We start from the raw sequence: 18,116 nt of genomic DNA on the forward strand, positions 1-18,116 counted from the left end.
ATTCTTTCAAAACTGTTTATAAATGCAGACTGCATGGCTAGCTCTTGATTTTATACACCTGTGGCAATGAGTCTGAATGAAACACCTGAATTCAACGATGAAGAGGTCTGTCCCAATACTTTTGTCCATCTAGTGTCTCTTGCTAGCCACCATAGCTGGGTTTGAGAAAAGGTTCAGTAGCTTCTTCCAGCTGTCGACTGATGTCAATGAAGCCATCCTGGCTACAGCAACCCACCCATTTTTACAAGACACCGCTGAAGAGAATGAAGATGATTTCTTCATCTTCTCTGACCAGGGTACAGGTCAACTACTCTCACTTCAGGCTCTTAAGATTGAATTGCAATTTCATGATTAATCATCAAATTAGAAAATTATTATTCATCAATTAAGAAATGAATGAATGGGGCGTCTGAGTAGCGTAGCAATCTATTCCGTTGCCTACCAACACAGGAATCACCTGTTCGAATCTACGTGTTACCTCCTGCAGAAAGACACACCTCCGGTACCTGTGTGTGTGATGGTTTTGTACCTTGTTATAACTCATTTATAATATTGCTTCCCTTCTTTGTAGAAAGTGAAACGCTAGGCGTCCTCGACAGTGTGTGTGTGTGTGTGTGTGTTGTATTTGCTGATGTACGTGTTATATTGCTGTAAGTGGACATTGTTTTGTCCATAAAGGACTTTACAACTTGAGCCTGCTGGACTCATTTCCAGTCGTCTGACTTGTCCTGACGTGACCTCTGTTGTGGGTCAACAGGTTTGACTCCACTACAAATCGTGTCCCCTTCACGTATCCTCTTCCTTGTTCCCTCCCCTCTCTGGATGAGGAGAATCAACTGCATAGACACGTTTCTACACAACACAGCTGTGATTCACATCTGATCATGGGTGTTCTGCTGGTTGTTTAGGAGAAGCTACACCGCCGCTCACACACTAAGACGTAAAGGGAGGAGACGCATTAGTGATGGAACGCGTCCAGGACTGATCCGGCGTCGTCTTCTTGTAGTAGTCTGACACCTAGTGGTGGCAGCGAAGAAGTGCAGTGTGTGACGTCTGGAAGCGCAAGTGAAAACAATTCAGATACTGAAGGGAAACTCCAAACGATCATTTTACCACGTTTCTCTTTCACATTTTAAAACCCACCGAGTTTGGTGATGTTTGGACAAACTGTGATTGACAGTATTCAACTCAACTCTACTCAACACTTTATTGCAGACTCAGGGTCCATAACCAACAAAACAAGGTAAAAAACAAGAGAAGAAAGAATAAAGCCATACAAGATAAGAACCACTGGTAAAAGAGAAACCTGGACAACACACAAAGTAAACACAATAAAACACCATGAAAGGAACAACTCAGTGTGTTGTAAGAAGGCAGCTATACCAGTGGTCCCACTGCCGGGACTGGTAGCGTGTGGCCCTGAGTCTCATATTAGTTAAAGTCTTGATGATTACATTATCAGAGTCACTGAGCCGGCAAATACATTTATACATGAGCTTTCTTACAACAGCCTGGAAGGTGCTGACTCCTGCAGCCACAGACAGTTCACTGGCACTACACCAGCTAGGTCTCTTTAGTAGTATTCTCACTGCACCATTATACGCTACTCCAAGCCTCTGTAAGCTTGCTTTTTTTGTAGTGTGACCACAGGGGGGCAGTATAAAGTGGTGTACAATATCTAGTTTGACCACAGGGATGCAGTATAAAGTGGTGTACAATATGTAGTGTGGCCACAGGTGTGCAGTATAAAGTGGTGCACAATATGTAGTGTGACCACAGGTGTGCAGTATAAAGTTGTGTACAATATGTAGTGTGACCACAGGTGTGCAGTATAAAGTGGCGTACAATATGTAGTGTGACCACAGAGATGCAGTATAAAGTGGTGTACAATATGTAGTATGACCACAGATGTGCAGTATAAAGTGGTGTACAATATGTAGTGTGACCACAGGGATGCAGTATAAAGTGGTGTACAATATGTAGTGTGACCACAGAGATGCAGTATAAAGTGGTGTACAATATGTAGTATGACCACAGGTGTGCAGTATAAAGTGGTGTACAATATGTAGTATGACCACAGAGATGCAGTATAAAGTGGTGTACAATATGTAGTATGACCACAGGTGTGCAGTATAAAGTGGTGTACAATATGTAGTGTGACCACAGGGATGCAGTATAAAGTGGTGTACAATATGTAGTGTGACCACAGGGATGCAGTATAAAGCGGTGTACAATATGTAGTGTGACCACAGGGATGCAGTATAAAGTGGTGTACAATATGTAGTGTGACCACAGGTGTGCAGTATAAAGTGGTGTACAATATGTAGTATGACCACAGAGATGCAGTATAAAGTGGTGTACAATATGTAGTATGACCATAGGTGTGCAGTATAAAGTGGTGTATGTAGCGCTATCTATCCTTTTTAACTGTCAAGGACAACGCTCCTGAGTTCTCTATACAACTCGGTATCCAATAAACTATTGAAGTATGTTAACTTCGCTTTTTATGTGTTTAAAGTATGTTCTAAAGGCTCCAAATGTCTTACAGTGTCATCTGGTAACTCCAACTAAAAAGGTTGACTACCCCTTTAAGGCGCTCAAGTATGGCATATGACCCCTTTAAGGCAATCTAACATGGTCTAGACACCTCAATGTGTCACCGAGTAACTTATATTAAAATGTGGTGTATTAGCCCTTTAAGGTTATATATATATATATATATATATATATATATATATATATATATATATATATATATATATATATATATAGACCATATATATACTATGGTCTACACGTCTCTGGGTGTCACTAGGTTACTTCCAGTAAAAAGGTGGACTAGCCCTTTAAGGTTGTCTCAACATGTCACTTACCATAGCCTAGACACCACAGGAATAAACACACATGAATAATCCACACTCACACGGGTACATAGAATTATATACGTATACAAATGTATTATGAGTAATAATTATTAGAATGAATGAAAGTGATAAGCCTCAATGGCTAAGAAGCATCTGCATTCAGATATACACAAATTAATCCGACTAACACATTAGCATACAGCTCAACAACCCTATAACTAAGCCGGCAATAAAATAAAAGAAAGTCAACCCCCAGTTGCAGGCCTGTTTCTTTATCGGGTACGTTGGGACCCTAAACAGCCCTCTTTGCTCCCCTTGGAAGCCCGCACATCCGGCTTGTACTCACAAAGAATGAATGCTCCTCTTCGTCTCGCGCTTCTCACCGCAGCACAGCAGCGAACGTCAGGCCGGCAGCCATCCTAGCTAACTGGCTAGTTAGCCGTTAGCACCATCTCACGGTCGAACCGTGCGCTCGCCTCGGCAGCACAACACGGCAACAGACGACTCCTTCTGCGTTCCTCGATGGTCGCATGAACCCACCACTACACTGTAACTGATAACGTTACTTCGCTAAACTAGAAGACGGCCCGACTCACTGTGGGGAGAGCCCCTTACCGCATCCCGTCCATTCGCCCGCCTTGCTGTGCTAACAACGGACACCGACTGGCTAGCTCGCTCCGTAACGTCGCTGGGTCCACATATGGGACTGACGAGTAGTCAGTTTGTCTCCCCAGTCCACACAAACAGTTCCCGGGATGGGTCTCGGTCAGACACCCGCACACATCACTGTTCACTAAACTTCAATAACATTTCTCTCACCGCAAACTAGCAAATAACAACTCGACATCAAACTGCTCCGTTATTTTTTACACAAGGGACGAGAGACCTCCTTCCCTCCGTCCAGTCTGCTCGCGCTGACGTTTCCCGCTGCCCTCTCAACCAATCACATTCAAGGTAAGGTATTCTCTCCACAGCCAACCAATCACAACAATGGTAAGTTTCAACACGAAAGTAAATGCATTTCACATTGGTAAACAACTGTTTTGCAGAACAATATCAACAATATAATATATTCATATTCAACAGGTTAACAAAATAACAAACATAGGCCAAACTCTTATCTAATAGTGCAATGTAATATATCTAAGGCCTATAATTTAACCACAGGGTTACATGTACAATATGTAGTATGACTACAGGGGGGCAGTATAAAGTGGTGTACAATATGTAGTACGACCACAGGGATGCAGTATAAAGTGGTGTACAATATGTAGTATGACCACAGATGTGTAGTATAAAGTGGTGTACAATATGTAGTATGACCACAGGTGTGCAGTATAAAGTGGTGTACAATATATAGTATGACCACAGGTGTGCAGTATAAAGTGGTGTACAATATGTAGTGTGACCACAGGTGTGCAGTATAAAGTGGTGTACAATATGTAGTGTGACCACAGGTGTGCAGTATAAAGTGGTGTACAATATGTAGTGTGACCACAGGTGTGCAGTATAAAGTGGTGTACAATATGTAGTGTGACCACAGGTGTGCAGTATAAAGTGGTGTACAATATGTAGTATGACCACAGAGATGCAGTATAAAGTGGTGTACAATATGTAGTATGACCATAGGTGTGCAGTATAAAGTGGTGTATGTAGCGCTATCTATCCTTTTTAACTGTCAAGGACAACGCTCCTGAGTTCTCTATACAACTCGGTATCCAATAAACTATTGAAGTATGTTAACTTCGCTTTTTATGTGTTTAAAGTATGTTCTAAAGGCTCCAAATGTCTTACAGTGTCATCTGGTAACTCCAACTAAAAAGGTTGACTACCCCTTTAAGGCGCTCAAGTATGGCATATGACCCCTTTAAGGCAATCTAACATGGTCTAGACACCTCAATGTGTCACCGAGTAACTTATATTAAAATGTGGTGTATTAGCCCTTTAAGGTTATATATATATATATATATATATATATATATATATATATATATATATATATATATATAGACCATATATATACTATGGTCTACACGTCTCTGGGTGTCACTAGGTTACTTCCAGTAAAAAGGTGGACTAGCCCTTTAAGGTTGTCTCAACATGTCACTTACCATAGCCTAGACACCACAGGAATAAACACACATGAATAATCCACACTCACACGGGTACATAGAATTATATATACAAATGTATTATGAGTAATAATTATTAGAATGAATGAAAGTGATAAGCCTCAATGGCTAAGAAGCATCTGCATTCAGATATACACAAATTAATCCGACTAACACATTAGCATACAGCTCAACAACCCTATAACTAAGCCGGCAATAAAATAAAAGAAAGTCAACCCCCAGTTGCAGGCCTGTTTCTTTATCGGGTACGTTGGGACCCTAAACAGCCCTCTTTGCTCCCCTTGGAAGCCCGCACATCCGGCTTGTACTCACAAAGAATGAATGCTCCTCTTCGTCTCGCGCTTCTCACCGCAGCACAGCAGCGAACGTCAGGCCGGCAGCCATCCTAGCTAACTGGCTAGTTAGCCGTTAGCACCATCTCACGGTCGAGCCGTGCGCTCGCCTCGGCAGCACAACACGGCAACAGACGACTCCTTCTGCGTTCCTCGATGGTCGCATGAACCCACCACTACACTGTAACTGATAACGTTACTTCGCTAAACTAGAAGACGGCCCGACTCACTGTGGGGAGAGCCCCTTACCGCATCCCGTCCATTCGCCCGCCTTGCTGTGCTAACAACGGACACCGACTGGCTAGCTCGCTCCGTAACGTCGCTGGGTCCACATATGGGACTGACGAGTAGTCAGTTTGTCTCCCCAGTCCACACAAACAGTTCCCGGGATGGGTCTCGGTCAGACACCCGCACACATCACTGTTCACTAAACTTCAATAACATTTCTCTCACCGCAAACTAGCAAATAACAACTCGACATCAAACTGCTCCGTTATTTTTTACACAAGGGACGAGAGACCTCCTTCCCTCCGTCCAGTCTGCTCGCGCTGACGTTTCCCGCTGCCCTCTCAACCAATCACATTCAAGGTAAGGTATTCTCTCCACAGCCAACCAATCACAACAATGGTAAGTTTCAACACGAAAGTAAATGCATTTCACATTGGTAAACAACTGTTTTGCAGAACAATATCAACAATATAATATATTCATATTCAAAAGGTATACAAAATAACAAACATAGGCCAAACTCTTATCTAATAGTGCAATGTAATATATCTAAGGCCTATAATTTAACCACAGGGTTACATGTACAATATGTAGTATGACTACAGGGGGGCAGTATAAAGTGGTGTACAATATGTAGTACGACCACAGGGATGCAGTATAAAGTGGTGTACAATATGTAGTATGACCACAGATGTGTAGTATAAAGTGGTGTACAATATGTAGTATGACCACAGGTGTGCAGTATAAAGTGGTGTACAATATATAGTATGACCACAGGTGTGCAGTATAAAGTGGTGTACAATATGTAGTGTGACCACAGGTGTGCAGTATAAAGTGGTGTACAATATGTAGTGTGACCACAGGTGTGCAGTATAAAGTGGTGTACAATATGTAGTGTGACCACAGGTGTGCAGTATAAAGTGGCGTGCAATATGTAGTGTGACCACAGATGTGTAGTATAAAGTGGTGTACAATATGTAGTATGACCACAGGTGTGCAGTATAAAGTGGTGTACAATATATAGTATGACCACAGGTGTGCAGTATAAAGTGGTGTACAATATGTAGTATGACCACAGGTGTGCAGTATAAAGTGGTGTACAATATGTAGTATGACCACAGGTGTGCAGTATAAAGTGGTGTACAATATGTACTGTGACCACAGGGATGCAGTATAAAGTGGTGTACAATATGTAGTGTGACCACAGGTGTGCAGTATAAAGTGGTGTACAATATGTAGTGTGACCACAGGGATGCAGTATAAAGTGGTGTACAATATGTAGTGTGACCACAGGTGTGCAGTATAAAGTGGTGTACAATATGTAGTGTGACCACAGGTGTGCAGTATAAAGTGGTGTACAATAGGTAGTGTGACCACAGGGGGCAGTATAAAGTGGTGTACAATATGTAGTGTGACCACAGGGGGCAGTATAAAGTGGTGTACCATATGCTCTGAACCAACACATCTCCACACTAACTGAACACATACCAAACTTGCGTGACCACAGGTGTGTGCTTGTGCATACATCATACATCATGCAGCATTGCCTATAAACATCATCATCGTCTGTCATGTGTTCAGGAATATAACGTCCAAGATATTTCAGCTTATTACACACCACAAGATTATTATCAGACCATTTAAAATCAGGGAGTTTTAGGTAATTGACCTCTTTGGTTGTGTAGATCATGACAACAGTCTTACTAGCATTGTATTTGATGTCATGCTAGCTAGAGCTATAGGCCTGTAGGTATCTAGGCTGCATGCTTTACCAGCTTGTCCTTCATAACCCCATGCTGCACACCAGACACACAACACATATCAAGGAGCTGCTGGAGACCAGCGCTACAGGGACTGAGGATGACAAGGTCATCTGCAAACATAATATGGTTCACCGAGGTTTTACCCATCATGCACCAGTGTTACAGGCTTTCAGCTGCTTGGACAAATCCTCAGTATATAGACTGTAGAGAACTGGAGACAGAATTCCCCCTCGTCTGACACCACTGCTGACCCCAAATGGGGCTGAAACACTACTACCCCATTTCCCTTGCATAGTGTGGTGGGCAGACCAATAAGCCAGGACCCTCACGGTGTATTTAGACACCCCTCCTTGACTCAGTTTAACAAACAACTTTCTGTGGTTAACACGATCAGAAGCTTTAGAAGCGTCAATAAGAACTGATGAGTTTTGGCCTCTGTATTTGTTCATAATTTACTTTAAGACCTATATACACAAGTCAGTGCCATGTTTAGCTTGAAAACCACACTGGTTATCTGTGGAGGTGATAAACTCATGCCCTCTATCCAGCAGCATTCTTTCTTTCTAGGACTTTTGGCAGTATGCTGGCTAGAGCTCTAGGCCTGTAGGCATCTAGGCTGCATCCTTTACCAGCTTGTCCTTCATGACTGACACTACCAGTACAGACAACATGAGTCTGGCAACAAGCCATGGACCATAAAGCCAGTAAAACAGATAGCAAGGAGAGGAGCTATCCTCTACTGGCATGTTTAAGGTGTCCAGCAGTAACGTGATCTACACCACTTGCCTTGTTAACAGACAGCTTGTGTATAGCTCGGTACACCTCGTGTGACGTCATCACCATTGAACCGTCACTCTCAGTACTGCCCCCTTACACAGATCAGTGTGGACATGGGTGAACAAGGTGCTATCATGCTGTCGCCACAGCTCAGCAGCATCGTGTGTACTGCAGACCCCATCAACAGTGCACGGTGGAGGTGTTTTACAGTTGTTGAGAGCTCTCACTTCTCCCCAACAGTTAGCAGCGTTATTTCCTAGCAGCCTCTGAGCCGTGGCGTCCTCCCTCATGGCTGCCCAGTTTACAAGGGAAGTGAATGGCGTACTTGTATCTTGCGTTGGTGAGCTTCTGGTGTTCAAGCTCAGGACCTGGTCTGGGTCTGCTGCCATAGCCCGTGATTTAAAGGCTTCACGGGCTCCTTCCTGATACCCAGCAGCTACATACTGGTCCCCACCAGGCCTGATGTCACGTGTCTTGTGTTTGTACTTGCAGTAGGGCTTCCTGCCTTCACACAGAGCCCCAACAGTACCATCATACATGCAGCAGAGCTCTGTCCTACGCCTCACATCCTCACCATTCATGTCTCTGACATAGCCGCATCTCGAAGCAGATGTATATGAGCCAAGGTTTCATCTGTACGGCCATGAGAGGCCAAGATGTCCTCCTCTGTAGGAGTTGACCAGTCCAACCTTCCTGCGTTGTCGCTGTGTGTGAGATTGAACTACCGGTGTGAGATTTAAGAGCGGTTCCCCGAGAGGCGTGTTGAAGGAAGTGAGGAGAGTAAAAGGGCCGAGAGACGTGTGGAGAGAGAGGAACCCAGAGGGGAGGGCTTTTTCCAGGACACGGCCCCCAGAACCAGAATCAGAACACCTTATTCATCTCCGGGGGGAAACTGGGTTCTACTACAGACACTCAGGCTGCAGTAAGAAACAAGTCAAGAGTAACAAGATGCAAGATAACGAGAACACAGGAACAAGTAGAAACAAGAACAACAGAAACAAGTAGAAAAGAAAGACACGACAAGAAAGAGAAATCAGAACCAACTGCATCAACAGGCACGGGGCACATAACAGCCGGTGCACACTGCACTACGGCAGCACAACACAACGCAGTGGTGAGGGGTGTTGACACACCACAACACACATGTAGTGCTGAGCATGGAGGGCGTAGCAGGTAAGACAGGGCAAACACACAACTAAGACACCACACTTAGTGACGCCTTGGTGCTGGGTGTTAGCTGAGGCCAGAGTGTAGAGAGGAGTGGGGGGGGGGGAGGGGGGTCTGATGGGGAGGTGCTGAGAGGTGAGAAATATGAGGAGGTGGTGAGGGAGGGGATGATGAGAAGACAGAATGAGAGTGTGTGTGAGGAGAACCCTGGGAGGTGGTGGGGGGAGTGTGAGAGAACAGGTAAAGATGCTGAGTACAGATTATAGCAGAGGCAGAAATAAGGTGGAGAGGAAACGAGAGAGGAGGGTAAAGGGGGAGTCGGCCAGAGAGGCAGAGAGGGCAGATAGGGGGAGGGGGGGCGGGTTATGATTCAGGGGACATATTAGAATAAAACATGAGATGAAGGAGGTAGAACAAAAGAGGAGCATGGGGGCAATAGCTAGGAGCAGGGTAGATATGGAGCTGAGGGCGAGACATGTACGGGGGGTTTTTAGGGTCAGAAAAGACGAAACAGAAGAGGAGTCATTTAGAAGAGGAGGAAGGAAAGGCTGGTGGGGAGGTTCCAGACTTTGTCGGGATAGCTGGAGGAGAAGAAGATCTTTACAGGGATTTATTGAGGGAGGCACAGCACAGGACACGTGCTGGATAAGGGGAAGGCCGGGGTGAGGGTGGTGATGGTGGAGAGATGTGTGGGGGGCACGTGGGGGCAGGAGGAAGAGAGGCAGCCATAGCAGGGTGAGGCAGGAGCAAGAGGGCAGGGATGGATGCTTAGCTGGAGGGTTTTACAGAGTTGACAGAGGAGGACTCGGTGCCGGCGGGACACAGATTCTGTAGGTGGGCAGAAGAAAAGGAGCGGGTGGCAGCAGGTAGCATGTCAACAGGGTTGGTCAGCATCGCTTACGAGAAAGGGGGCAGCAGAGACTAGAAGACTACAGGCCGCTTAGCCTGCTAGACGGTGGCTATAAGGAGTTAGCGAGGGCGTTAGCCGCCAGGGTAAAGAGTGAGAGGAGGTGGTGGGAAGCACACAGGCCTACAGCACCGCAGGTGGGGCCACGGCAGACACAACGAGGAGCAGCACCACAGACACTACTGACCTTATGGAGGCACACAAAGGAGGGCTGGCCAGGAGTTAGAAGTGAACAAGGCATCTGGTAGGGTAGGTCGTGGTAGTTATACAGGGTGGAGAGAGCTGGTTCGGGGCATCGGCTGGTAGGGTGGAGCAGAAGGATGCACGACGGGATTAAAAGAGAAGAAGGAGGATTTCAGGGTGTGAGTTTAGGGGCTGAGGACGAGGAAGGGAGAGATGTACAGTATGAAGAGATAATGAATAAGACGAGGAAGACGTCGGGGTTTGGGGAACGTGGAGGGGTGAAGCTGAAAGGGAAGGTGGTGGTTGTGAATGGATTGGTTGTGAGTCCGCTTGTGTGCGTGATGAATGTGTTGGATGTGGCTGAGAGAGCGTCGAAGGAGGTGGAAAGAATGGTGAGGGAGTTTCTGTGGGAGGGGAAGGGAGTCAGGACAGCAAGGGGGGTGATGGAAAACCAGTATGAAGGTGGTGGGTTGAAGCTGATCAGTTTCGGGGTGAAACAGAAAGACCTGGGCTGAAAACGATGGTTAGATATCTAAGAAACAAGAGGCCTCACATATGGAGGGTGTTTGGAAGGGAGGCCATTTATAAAGGTGGAGGTGTGGGGAGGGTGGAGTGTGTATGCAGCTGAAGAAAGGCATGTTGAGTGGAGGGTCTGAGTGGTACAAGGAGGTGCTGGGAGCGTGGGGGGAGTGTGAGGGATGTGTGCAGCATGGATGTGAGGAGGTGAAGCAGGCGTGGCAACAACCAGTGTTTTAAATCCACACATCACGTGTGGGGGGAGACGGGCTACAACAGGGGGACGCGGGGAGCGGGTGGAGGGAGATAAGGGGTGTGGTGTGTGAGTGTGTACCAGGGTTTATGAGGGCACAGGTGGTGGTAGAAGAAGTGAGGGGAAGGGGTGAGGAAATGAGGCTGGGAACAGCAGAGAGGATGATGGGAAAGATCAAGGGGGGGGGGGTGCTGAGAGAATGGGTCAGTGTGATGGAGAGAGAGGCTGTGCTGGGTGAGGAAGGGGAGATAGAAATGTATGTGGGAGAGGAGGGAGGAGGGTGGGTGTGGAGAACGTGTGGGAGGGGGTGATGGATGAGGTGGGTGTAGGAGGATGTGGAGGAGCCTGACAGTGAAGGGGAACAGTGTTGAATGTGAGAGTTTAGACTTGTTATTAAGACACAACAGCTGTTCAGCAATGTAATAATTAGTCATTAATAATGGAGTGTGAGAATAATGAGTGTGATGATGATGATGTTAATGTGTTGTGTACTTGTGTCAGGGAGGAAGAGTTTACTGGGCGGTGTGGAGGGGAGCACTGTTGTTGTGATGGGGCAGAAGGGAGGGTGGTGCTGGAGTGTGGTTAGATGGAGCAGTGTGTGGGGTGAGAGGTACTGAGGATGGGATGTGTGTGTTTTTGATATGTGGTGTCTGTGGTATGGAGGAGGAGGGGGAGGAGGTGCAGGCTGGAAGCCATGCCAGAGCCTACAGGTTCCCTCACCATGTTCTGTCTTGTGTGTCTGTGTTCTACTCTTTAGCTGAGTGTCTCGTGTCCTTTCTTCTTCTTCTTCTACTGATTTATCTGCTGGTGTGAGGTGAACTAATGAGAGTAGCCACCAGGGGGCGTTCTCACATTGTTTCGCTGTTTTTGCTGTCTGTGAAGGTTCTCCTTCATCCATGGTTCTCCAGCCTGCTGGAGTAACCAAACAGCCATGCACTTCATGTGTACACAACCTCCTTCTGGACTCACAACACCGCTCTGTGGGTTATAACACCGCCGTGACGTCATTATGAAGGTTGTTTAACCTTTTCAGTAAAGACATGACTAAGCCCCTGGAGTTTAACTGATTAAGGCAGAACAACCACTTCTAACAGACAAGTTGCCTTTTAAATTTAATTTGTCCTGTCAGATTCATTTCAGTATGTCGTCCCGTTGCTCTGGAAGCTCATCTGGACAGCAGTCTCAAAGCTGTGTCACGGGGGGGGGGGGGGTCCCATTATTCTCCCCAATTGTCCTTGGTAATTGGCTGGAAACAACTGAGGGGGAAAAGGGGGGAAATTCCTGATGTGTGCAGGTGTTTGTCAGCTCAAAGGGGGGTGTAAGTAAAGCGTCATCATTAAACTTGCCCACATTGAATATGAATTCTGGTTCACGGGCCTTACAGTCCAAGTCCAGAGACCGGTTCTGTGTGTCAGCAGTTGGAAGTCAGGCGGTGTTCCTTTAAACTGTGAGCTCAGACACGCTGATGAACACGTGTGTGGACTTGCTGAACAGAAAGACACTCTGACATGTTGAGGACTTTATTTAACAGAAACCAGCAGTTTAAGGCAGTTTACCCCCCATTAAAAGCATTTCCCAGCAAAGCAAACAGCAAACATTTCTGTAGCATATATTCTGTAAATATGGTCACACATAGCAACAAAGAACCAAACCCCTTCAACCAAGTTATGATAAATCAAGATAACATCTTACAGGACATGGAAAATATCCAGCAAATCAAACCTAATTCTCTACCAGCTCAGCTACAGCCCAGAAACACACATCCTGCACACTACCCGTCACTTAGCAGAAGCAGTACGAGGGTAACAACAACCTACAACTTTTAACCACACAATCTGCTGCAGAGAGAAAACACAACACGCGGACAACAGGTCAACCTGCTGATGCTCCAAAGACGGATGCTGCATCAGGAGGACGTGTCCATTCTGCAAGCAGAGCTTTGAGAAGAACATGTGGAGGAAAAGACGGGACGTCATGATGCTGCACAACAACCCATCACAGAGGTGGTGCCCTGAAGGGTGGAGTGAAGGGGGAGGATGTCACGGGGGAGGCTAAAGGTGTGTGTGTGTGTGCTAGTTGTGTTTTGGGAGGGGTTTCATTGTGTTGACAAACGGGGAAGCTTTTATGAATTCATCTGGAGACAAATAGTGCGCCCCTCCTCCTCTAAGTAGAGAGTATTGATATTCCATCACTTCTTTCTTCATGCTGCTGTTCTAACCTGTCGTCTGCAGGGGAGTCATGTGATGTGTGGGAGGGGGATTAGGAAAAGGATCTGTACTGCAGCTCACTGGTTTAAACTACCACTGGAGTTTCACTCCAACACCATGTTAATGAGTCCACATTCACTGCCTTCTTCAGTCAGCGATCTTACACAAAGCATTATTAATCTGCAGTTTTACTTTCTCAACCATTTTTTTAACTGCAGAATTGGCCCTAGTTTTTGGATTGCAAGTTTTGAGAGGGCTCCTTCCTGCTTGATTCCCCAACATGTCCTCAGACCTACAAAGAGACACAACCACAGTTAAGACAGGAAATATGTGCACGTGTCAGTCTGCGTTACGGTCCTGATGCTGGTCTTCTCTAAGTGAGGAAGAGGCGTGGTGGTGAGTGACCACACCAAATGTCAGAGCTCCATTCACACTGAAGGAGAGTCAGCAGAACCAAAGCAGACCAGCTGCTGAGCCTGAGTTCTCCTCATCCATGTTGTTCTGTCTGCTGGTAAAGCTCCTCTACCAGCTTGTCCTGTCACAGCTGCTGGTGACACACAACCGCTTCCCCTCCTCCTCACACCAACACCAGCTGCCCTCTTCTTCCTCACTTGGCTGCTGTGATGAAGATGGAAACCCCCATGCACCCTAAGACATTCCTACGTGAAGGGCAGCATTAAAGTGAGCGACCACAAACAGGTTCATGGTCTGGATGTTTGTGAACTAGCTGTTGTCTTCAATACACCACCACAGCACATGTCAAAAAAGAGCTTTTGCATTTAAAGCTTCAGGACTGAAATGTTAAGAGGCTCCGTCCCAACACACTACATGTTCATTCTTTGAAGACCAGCAAACAAAATGTATAAATCATTATTATAAATTCATCATTTAAACATTCAAACATATCGACGACCTTTCCAGTAAACACGGGACAATTCTGTCAACCAAGGACATAATTATCATAAAATACCATCACCTGTTTTAATTGTCTCATCATTCATTTGATGAGGGCAGATGTTAGTTTATAATACACATGTTCATATTTCCTGGGTAGCGACACTTTAACCTTCCATGTTGTGGGAAAACCAGCTCGGGTCAAAGGTCGGCTGTGCAGCTCCAAAGAGAGTCAGGACATTCAAAGTGCGTTGAGGACGTGGTGGTCAAACACCTGTTAACTTTGAGGACCACCCTTACCAACCAACCATTTCACACACCGCCATGTGGTGGCGCTATAACACAACACAGCACAGCAGGTAACATGTGGTAGAACCATGGACACCAGACTTACTTAGTTCAGTGTGAAGCACCGGGGTTCAGTTTCTGAGAGAGCTCAGAGCCGCTGTCAGGAGCTGTGGGGTCAGAAACAGTCCGTTAACAACCTTCTCCTGAAGCAAGCTGCTGGACTACAACATGTGAAGCAAAGCCACGGCTGGACCACAAGGCCAGAACTGGCCCTAGTTTTTGGAGTGCCTATTTTCTCCTCAGCTGTAAAATGGTGGAACAGTAATAATGGCACTTCTGCATCAGTAAGGTGGTGTGAAAGTTTCACCACCTGATCATGAAGTAAAAAACCTCTACTTACAAGGTGGAGGGCGCTTGGCTGAAATAAAGACATAAAACAAATGATTAAGGGTGTCACAGAGGAAAACACCATATATGATATATGATCCCTGTTCACCCTCCCGCCACTGAACCACATCTCCACATGACCCTTGACCCAAGTGTCGGGTTGGTCAGGATGTTGGTGATGTATTTTCAGTTACTCTGACGCTGATTGGAGTAGATCAGACAAGACCTTCAGAACAATCTCTCTCTCTCTAGCTCTCTCTCTAGCTCTCTCTCTCTCTCTCTCTCTCTCTCTCTCTCTCTCTCTCTCTCTCTCTCTCTAGCTCTCTCTCTCTCTCTCCTCTCTCTCTCTCTAGCTCTCTCTCTCTCTCCTCTCTCTCTCTCTCTCTAGCTCTCTCTCTCTAGCTCTCTCTCTCTCTCTCTCTCTCTCTCTCTCTCTCTCTCTCTCTCTCTAGCTCTCTCTCTCTCTCCTCTCTCTCTCTCTAGCTCTCTCTCTCTCTCCTCTCTCTCTCTCTCTCTAGCTCTCTCTCTCTAGCTCTCTCTCTCTCTCTCTCTCTCTCCTCTCTCTCTCTCTCTCTAGCTCTCTCTCTCTAGCTCTCTCTCTCTCTCTCTCTCTCTCTCTCTCTCTCTCTCTCTCTCTCTCTCTCTCTCTCTCTAGCTCTCTCTCTCTCTCTCTAGCTCTCTCTCTCTCTCCTCTCTCTCTCTCTCTCTAGCTCTCTCTCTCTAGCTCTCTCTCTCTCTCTCTCTCTCTCTCTCTCTCTCTAGCTCTCTCTCTCTCTCTCTCTCTCTCTCTCTCTCTCTCTCTCTCTCTCTCCTCTCTCTAACTCTCTAGCTCTCTCTCTCTCTCTCTCTCTCTCTAGCTCTCTCTCTCTCTCTCTCTCTCTCTAGCTCTCTCTCTCTCTAGCTCTCTCTCTCTCTCTCTAGCTCTCTCTCTCTCTCTCTCTCTCTCTAGCTCTCTCTAGCTCTCTCTCTCTCTCTAACTCTCTCTCTCTAGCTCTCTCTCTCTCTCTCTAGCTCTCTCTAGCTCTCTCTCTCTCTAACTCTCTCTCTCTAGCTCTCTCTCTCTCTCTCTCTCTCTCTCTCTCTCTCTCTCTCTAGCTCTCTCTCTCTCTAGCTCTCTCTCTCTCTAGCTCTCTCTCTCTCCCTCTAGCTCTCTCTCTCGCTCTCTCTCTCTCTAGCTCTCTCTCTCTAGCTCTCTCTCTCTATCTAGCTCTCTCTCTCTCTAGCTCTCTCTCTCTCTCTCTAGCTCTCTCTCTCTCTCTAGCTCCCTCTCTCTCTCTAGCTCTCTCTCTCTCTCTCTCTAGCTCTCTCTCTAGCTCTCTCTAGCTCTCTCTCTCTCTCTCTCTCTCTCTCTCTCTCTCTCTCTCTCTCTCTCTCTCTCTCTCTCTCTCTCTCTCTAGCTCTCTCTCTCTCTCTAGCTCTCTCTCTCTCTCTCTAGCTCTCTCTCTCTCTCTAGCTCTCTCTCTAGCTCTCTCTCTCTCTCTCTCTCTCTCTCTCTCTCTCTCTAGCTCTCTCTCTCTCTAGCTCTCTCTCTAGCTCTCTCACTCTAGCACTCTCTCTCTCTCTCTAGCTCTCTCCCTCTCCCTCTCTCTAGCTCTCTCTCTCTCTCTCTCTCTCTCTCTCTCTCTCTCTCTCTCTCTCTCTCTCTCTCTCTCTCTCTCTCTCTCTTCTCCAGCTGTCTCAGTATTACTGTACATGTAAGACTCAGTGAGAGGCTTGATAAGACAGCCATCTAAACTTCTAGAATATCAACTTGATGAACAACAAATCAAACATTTGAACCATTTCATGTGATTCCCTCACCTTTCTTCTTCTGGTACAGTACGGCGCCAATGACTGCGATGATGATGAAGATGACAGCAGCAAGTACTCCAATGATGATGGGGATGGTATTGACTGTTGATTAAAAAACACATATGTGTGTATGTATACACAAACACATAAATATATATCCTTGTGAGCCTTCGGTTGCGGTCATGAATGTGAAATTTCATGGTGAATTTGATTCATATCAATGAATTCGTCACAATAAGTGAACTTGGATCTGGGTGCAAGGTGAGTCGGCCTCGATCACTTCACGTCGAGTTCAAACTTGGTGAACGGTGACACCTGAATTTGCTCCGTCGACAATAACAGAGCTGCTCTGACTGTTGTGATGTCTGACGGAGCAGCCACTAGAGGCAGTAAATACAGGAAGCTGTCGTTTCGTTAACCATCTAATTTTATACCACCGTGCTCTGCCAAAAAGTAAACTGCTCCAGGAGAAAATAGGCCTCATGGCTTCCAGTCAGGCATGGAGCAGGAGTAGACAGTATACTAGCTTTCATTCATTTATTTGAGTTGAGAGTTTTTTGTAACTATTCCACAAGGGACATGGAGGAATTTCACTGTGCCAGTTTCTGGTGTGACCGCAGACCGAGGCTCAAATGGATGAAGTGGCTCTAAGTTGTTAGTCATGCTCCATTTGTCTTTATCATTCAGTTGCTGGAGGTTTTGAATCACTTAAAGCAATAAAAATCTTCCAGCTTTTCCCCCCTATGAGCAATGCATCAATTCATCATTTCCTTCATTAAGACAAAGGTGAATTTGCTCTTACACCAGAAATAGTCCACACCACAGTTTGATTGTACCTTAACAAGAACATCAAGAAGTCCAGACTGACTGATGACTGACAGGCACAGAAGTCAGTCTTTGGCTAGTACCTACTTAGGCCATTGTGTCTCTGTTCAAGGCTTCAACAGAAACAACAGAACTAACCAGGATCTTTCCAGTTGGTCTTGATCTGTGATGGGTCCAGTTTGGTGATGATGTCATCCTTCATCCCAGAAAGCTGAACCACACAGTGGTACTTCTGCCAGTCCTCAGCCTTCATTGATGAAAGGTCAACGAGGAGGTGAATGCTCCTCTGGAAGGTTCCATCATGGTTGGGGAGGAGCTCACCATGGTCCACCTCCTCCGGGAGCTCCTCTTCCCCTCTCTTCCAGAACATCACGATTCTGTCAGGGTAGAAACCTGTAGCATGGCAGGTGACTGGAGAGGAGGGAGACCTCTGGAGCAGAGACACTGAGGGAGGGACTGGGGGGGGGGAGGGAGAGAGAGAGAGGTTGACAGTAGCGAATAAGAAGTTTATAAGAATCAGAAGAACTTTATTGTCATTGTGCCAAGCAGAAATTGCAGGTGTGTCAACCTCAAAATCTTGCATACATAAAAGAGATAAATAT

At 46.2% G+C, this 18,116-nt stretch overlaps 1 pseudogene; it reads right to left on the reverse strand.

The window, feature by feature from the left end:
* Positions 1 to 12,628: 12,628 nt before the first annotated feature.
* Positions 12,629 to 18,116, reverse strand: part of LOC130132588 (class I histocompatibility antigen, F10 alpha chain-like) — a 26,743-nt pseudogene continuing 21,255 nt past the window's right edge.

Source organism: Lampris incognitus, unplaced genomic scaffold (assembly GCF_029633865.1).
Source record: "Lampris incognitus isolate fLamInc1 unplaced genomic scaffold, fLamInc1.hap2 scaffold_152, whole genome shotgun sequence".
Lineage (NCBI taxonomy): Eukaryota > Metazoa > Chordata > Actinopteri > Lampriformes > Lampridae > Lampris > Lampris incognitus.